The sequence below is a fragment of the Halyomorpha halys genome, unplaced genomic scaffold (genome assembly GCF_000696795.3).
Source record: "Halyomorpha halys isolate HHAL.00 unplaced genomic scaffold, Hhal_1.1 Scaffold835.1, whole genome shotgun sequence".
NCBI classification, from domain to species: Eukaryota; Metazoa; Arthropoda; class Insecta; order Hemiptera; family Pentatomidae; genus Halyomorpha; species Halyomorpha halys.
Genome location: NW_027109576.1, coordinates 391,696 through 397,762, shown reverse-complemented (window position 1 = coordinate 397,762; position 6,067 = coordinate 391,696). Strand labels below are relative to the sequence as shown.

At 31.4% G+C, this 6,067-nt stretch overlaps 1 protein-coding gene across 1 annotated transcript in view; it reads right to left on the bottom strand.

Moving 5' to 3' along the window:
* Positions 1 to 6,067, bottom strand: part of LOC106686537 (pickpocket protein 28) — a 48,040-nt gene that overhangs the window by 714 nt on the left and 41,259 nt on the right. The gene's annotated exons all lie outside the window — the stretch shown is intronic.

Genomic DNA, 6,067 nt, shown 5'->3' with positions numbered 1-6,067 from the left:
CAAAAAAGGATGAAAAATAAAATAATAAATATATATAAACAAGTAATAAAATAAATACAAACAAAAAATATAATAGTTTGAAGAAAATTACAATATTAAATAATTTATGAAGAGAAGATGGTTGGTGCGGTCAGAATATTGAAAATAGGAGTATGGGATAAATCTTTCTTATCATTAAAATGGTGAATAAGGGAGTCATTGTGAATATATTATAGTTCGGTTATAAGTTCTGGGATAATTTTTAATGAAGAGTTGGGGCTAGTAAAATTTGGACCTAAGCTAAGAATGTTACAAACATTGGGAAAATATCGGTATTTCATCAAGTTTTGGACCTTTAGGATAAATTTTAGAAGCTAGCTATGTTTTATAAATGTTATTAAATTTTGAGAAGAGAAGTTGTTTTTTCTGTAATGTAAGTTGTAAAATTGGTGGAGGTAGTGGTGCAAAGATTATTAAAGTGTATGTCGCTCATACTACTTTTAAGGATATGGATCAGAGAGGAATTTTTTTGGTAGAGGTGGTGGATTTTTCCAATAATTTCAGGAATATTCTGACCGCACCCCCAACTATTTTCTCCTCATATATATTATTCACGGTCTACTATTTTCTCATCATTATTAAATAATTTAAATTTAAAATATAGTTTATTATATACATAAATAATTGACTGTATAATTTCAAATTAAGAAGAAGATGGCCAAGGGTGCGGTCAACAGAGAACAAAAATAGTTAACAACTATTTATTTGCCGACGTTTCATCCCACTATGTAAAGCTTCATCTGGGCTTTTCAGGCTGAGAGCTTTCGAAACTGTCAAAGTCTCAACAAACTCTAGAAAGCTCTCAGTTTGAACAGCCCTGATGAAGCTCTAGAAAGTGGGGGGGGATCTATAAATCTATCTATCGACTATCTATAAATATCGACAAATAAATAGTTGTTAACTATTTTTATTCTCTTTTGATCGCAACCCTGACAATTTTCTTCATAATTTAAAATTTAGCTTGTATTCGAATTGTTGTTCTGAGAGACAAAAAACAAAAACAGTCCAGAAAATATCGCAATAGAATGCAACCGAAAACGATAATTAAAATCTGATTACCTCTGATGCTGTTATGTTTGTAATTAAGACAATAAGTGCAATTGAGTTATTTTTATTTTAATTTAAATATGCAAGACCAATGGTATTATCAAATGAATAATTTTAACAGAAATATGAAAAATAATAATTACCATATGTTTAAAAAGGATTATTTAGCAATAAAATGATTTGTTGCTATTGTAGGAAATCAAATCAAATAATAATTTTAAAAAGACATTAAGACTAGCTTGGGACTAGTTGCACGATTTTTTTAAAATTTATTTAATGTGATTTACAACTGTACAATAATAAATACAATCAGTAAATATGCTGTATGTTTCATATACACTTGAAAATCTTGGGAAGGAACCACCCATCGGTGGTACTTCAAACATTAATTTAAATTAGAAGGTCCCGTGGCCATATTCTTTTCAGACGCCTCGGAAGATTATCAGGGATTTTTAAGGATGAGAGATTAAGAATTAATGGGTTAGGAGTTTGGAATGAAAAGACGCATATCTGTTTTGGGCCAAAACTGCAACGAATGGGATGTTAAGGTCTTTGCGAATGAGTTTATTTGTAACGTGATAAGGAGCATCAAGGATGTTACGTAGGATTTTGGACTGTAAGGATTGGATGCGGGAGGAATTTGACAGTTTGGTAGAGCCCCAGAGCTCAATTCCCTATGTTCAAATTGGTCTGATTATCGTAGTGAATACTAATTTTTTGTAGTGAATGGGAAGTTTAGAGCGTTTGTCAAGTAAGTGTTGTAGCAATCGGAATCTACGAGTTTCTTGTCGTTTCAATCTTGTATGTGGATTACAAGTAAGTCTCTTATCAAGATGGAGACCTAAGTATCGAATCTGTTCAACAGGCGTTAGTGGAGTATTTAGAAAGGATACTGTAGGACAGGAGGGTAGAGGTTTACGACGGAGAGTAAAGGTGATCTGGTGGGGTTTGTCAGGATTTATTTTGATTCTCCAGTTTTGACACCATTCTTCAATAGATGTTATGTGTGTCTGTAGTGTTTGTGATGCATTAGTTGGGTCGTTGTTTATAGATAGTATGCAAGTGTCATCAGCGTATGTTTTTACTGGCCAATGATAGTCGGTTAAACTGAGATTTAAATTTAAATCAACGTTTAAGTAGGTAACAATACAAGGAACCTTCCATAGTTTCAGTTGGGTTTGTTATCTAGCGAAGGTTTATTGTATTATTCCGTTTCTTTACAAATACAATAAAATGGTTTTGATACAGATATACGATTTGACAGGCGACGAAGCCTTCAAAGAATTAGTTGCTCAGGCGATAATGAAGTATTCAGTCATTAGCCTAATCATTTTTTATAGTGCTCGGATGAAGAATTTTTCGGCGATTGCAACTGTCAAAAGTGGCCATTGAATCAATTTTAAATTTAATTGAAGAGATTGGCAGTAATTGGCTTGTTTCAGGTGACCTTGGTAATCAGGTTAAGGAAATTTCAGATCAGAACCAGTCACATGTGTGTCATAAGAAAATATCTGATTGTGAATGCAAATTTTCATCTGAAATAGACCATTTCAATTTTTTTCTTATTAATAGGCCTAGTTCGTGATAGGTTCATGTACGATGCTTGCATCTGGTTTTAGCATGAACTTATGTTGGATAAATATATCATGTTATGTTTCAATACATCTGTACGTCTAGTAGTTCCTGAGATGAAGTTTTTCAATAATCAATTTTTTTTTTTCCAAATAACAGAAAATCATCATTTTGTGAATTTATTTTTGCAAATACCTCAGGAACTATTGGATAACAGATGTATATTATTACTCGGATTGAAGTTAGCTAAATGTACCATTAGTTTTTTATGATTGTCTTCGTTCGTAGTGATTTTCATAGTATCTACCAAAGTAAAAATTAATTTTTTTAAATATTTACTTATTGATATTTACAATTGTACATAAAATACATCAAGTAAATTTGATGCAATATCATAATAGTATGTTATAAGCATGTAGAGAAATTATCCGTTGGTAGCACTCTAAATGCACTTTACATTAGCTGGTCTCGTGGCCATCTTCTTTTCAGGCGCCTCGGAGGATTGTAAGGAATGGTAGAGAATGCAAGATTAGAAACTAGGGGGTTTGAGTGGTTAGAGAGTTTATAAAGGAAGGAGTGATATCTGGTTCGGGCTAGATCGGTTACATAGGGATCATTAAGGTCTTTATGTATGATTTGATTTGTGACAAAGTAAGGAGCATTGAGGATTTTACGGAGGATTTTGGATTGTAAGGATTGAATACGAGAGGAATTCGAAGGTTTAGTGGAGCCCCAAAGCTCAAGTCCATATGTCCAGATTGCCCTTATTACAGTCATGTAGATCAGTCTTGCTATGAGAGTATCAGCCTTCTGGGATTGCTGGCAAAAATATTAATCACCTCTTCAACAATTGTTCCCTTCTTTGATTTATTTTCAACGAACATTCTGAGATAACTAAACTGGCAAACTGTAAGTTATAATAGGAAGAATGGAATCTAAAAAAAATTATTTTTTATATAAGTTCCCCCCATTGTTTTTAGAGATAAGTATAAGGAGAATAATTTCGCGCATTGAATCTTACCTTTTTTTTACCGAAAAACCGACATATATCCATCTTGTCCCTTCATAGGTATCCAAGTGATCTTGTGGCCCGTAAAGATGTCATCTCAACAATGTTACCTTCCTAATCATAGCATGTTTACAGAAAGAGATCATCTGATAAATAAGTTCACTATTGTCCTTTTTTTTTTTTGGGTACCAAAAATCTAGCGGCTAGCCCCTGCTCTACTCTGCCTACGCCCATGGTGGGTCATTGTCAAATTTGGTTATATATTCAGAAACCATATTTAATTGATAATTTAATTATTATTAATTATAACTAATATTATTATTAGAATGATTATAATAATAGTAATTTAAAAAAATGATAATTATTAGTGGTTTTGAAAAGTTTTAGTTACATACACTGAGGTTAAACCAACCAGCTGAATATCTGAGGCAGGTCATTTCTTAACCGGTATCTCATCCTTATAATTACTCCTGTTAACCATCTAATTTGATTAACGGCACGGAACAGCGGTACCCTACTTCTTTGGGGCCACTAGGCGAGTATTATTTTACCTTCAAAAATATTAATTCAGATATAAAAATTGTGTTTTGAATAAGATTTTGGGAACATTCTTTAAGGGTCAGAATGAAGAACATCTTTTTTATTTTTGGTATTAATTATTTATTTGGTAATCTGTATTGGCTTCTATTGCAGAAAAGGGCCGTCACAAATTTTCACTACTCTCATCTGCGATTCTTCCACCAAACACCCTGTAGATTCCGGTCAAGTGCATGTTTCTCTATAGCATTCTTAGGGTTCCTTATAATACAAGAGCCGGGAAGAAAAAAATTCAGTTATTTCACCATAATTTTTGATTGCTTTAATGAAAACTATGTATAATTACTAGTAAAAACTGATGAGCCTGCAAAGTATAGGCTGGGAGAATAAAAAATGGCAGCTGTTTAAAAACCTTAAACAAGATCAATTTTTCATTCTTAAAAAAACTACCAACAACACAAGAAAATCTAAAGGAACATCATTTAAAGAAGAGTAAATTTCCTGAAATATTAGCCCTAATAGAGCTATTTACGTCCAATAGTTCCCGATATATAGCTTTTCTTAAAAATGTACTGAAAGATTAGTAGTCACTTAATTTATTTTGAGAAATCTATATCTCAGGAACTATGTGACGAACAGATGTCTATTAGCACTCAAATTAAAGCTAGTTTAATGGACTATAAAGAAGTTTATGACCGTTACCTTGGTAGGAATAGTAGTTTTCATGATATTTCCTAAAATAAATAGATTTATAGTTGTTCGGACGATAAGTTTGTTTTATGAAACATTTTATTTCAGAAACCGTAGGACGTACAGATTTCTGTCAGCACTCAAATTAAAGCTAGTTAAATTTACTATGAAATAGTTTATCTTTGTAGGAGTTGTACTTTTTATGATATTTGACAAAATAAATTCACAAAATGTTAATTTCTAGTTGTTCATATAAAATTTATGATTTTTGAAAAAATATATCTCTAGACCCATAAGACACACATATGTCTGCCAACACTCAAAATAAAGGAAATTCAACTTACTATAAAGTAGTTCATCACACTTATCTTAGAAGGGTTAGTAGTTTTTGTGGTATTCACATATGAATATAAATTTGGCAAATAAAAATGAAAATATAATTTTGTCCGAATAACAATAAATCAATTTATTTTAGCAAATATCATGAAAACTACTACTCCTTCGACGATAAACTTCATAAACTACTTTATAGCCCATTAAACTAGCTTTAATTTGAGTGCTCATAGATTTCTATACGTCATATAGTTTCTGAGATATAGATTACTCAAAATTAATTAACTAACGACTGATCTTTCAGTACGTTCTGTAAAACATTTTTGTGAAATGTTTCTTTTTAAAAAGCTATATCTCGAGAACTATTTAACGTAAATAACACTATTAGAGCTCGTATTTTAGCAAATTTACTCTTCTTTAAATGACGTTCTCTTAGGCTTTCTTGTGTTGTTCCTACGTTATAAGATATAGAACTCCGAATGAAAAATTAGTGTTTTTTATCGCTTTGAAACAGCCGCCATTTTTTATTCCTCCTACCTATACTTGGTAGACTCATCAATTTTGACTAATAATTATACATAGTTTTCATTAAAGTAATCAAAAATTGATTGAATGTAAATAGCCCTATTTCGGCTCACATTTTAGCAAATTTACTCTACTTAAAATGATGTTCTCTTAGATTTTCTATTGTTTTTAAGATATAGAGCTCCGAAAGAAAAATTAATATTTTTTAAGGTTTTGAAACAGCTGCCATTTTTTATTCTCCCAATCTATACTTGGCAGGCTCATCAGTTTTGACTAGTAATTATACATAGTTTTCATTAAAGTAATCAAAAATTG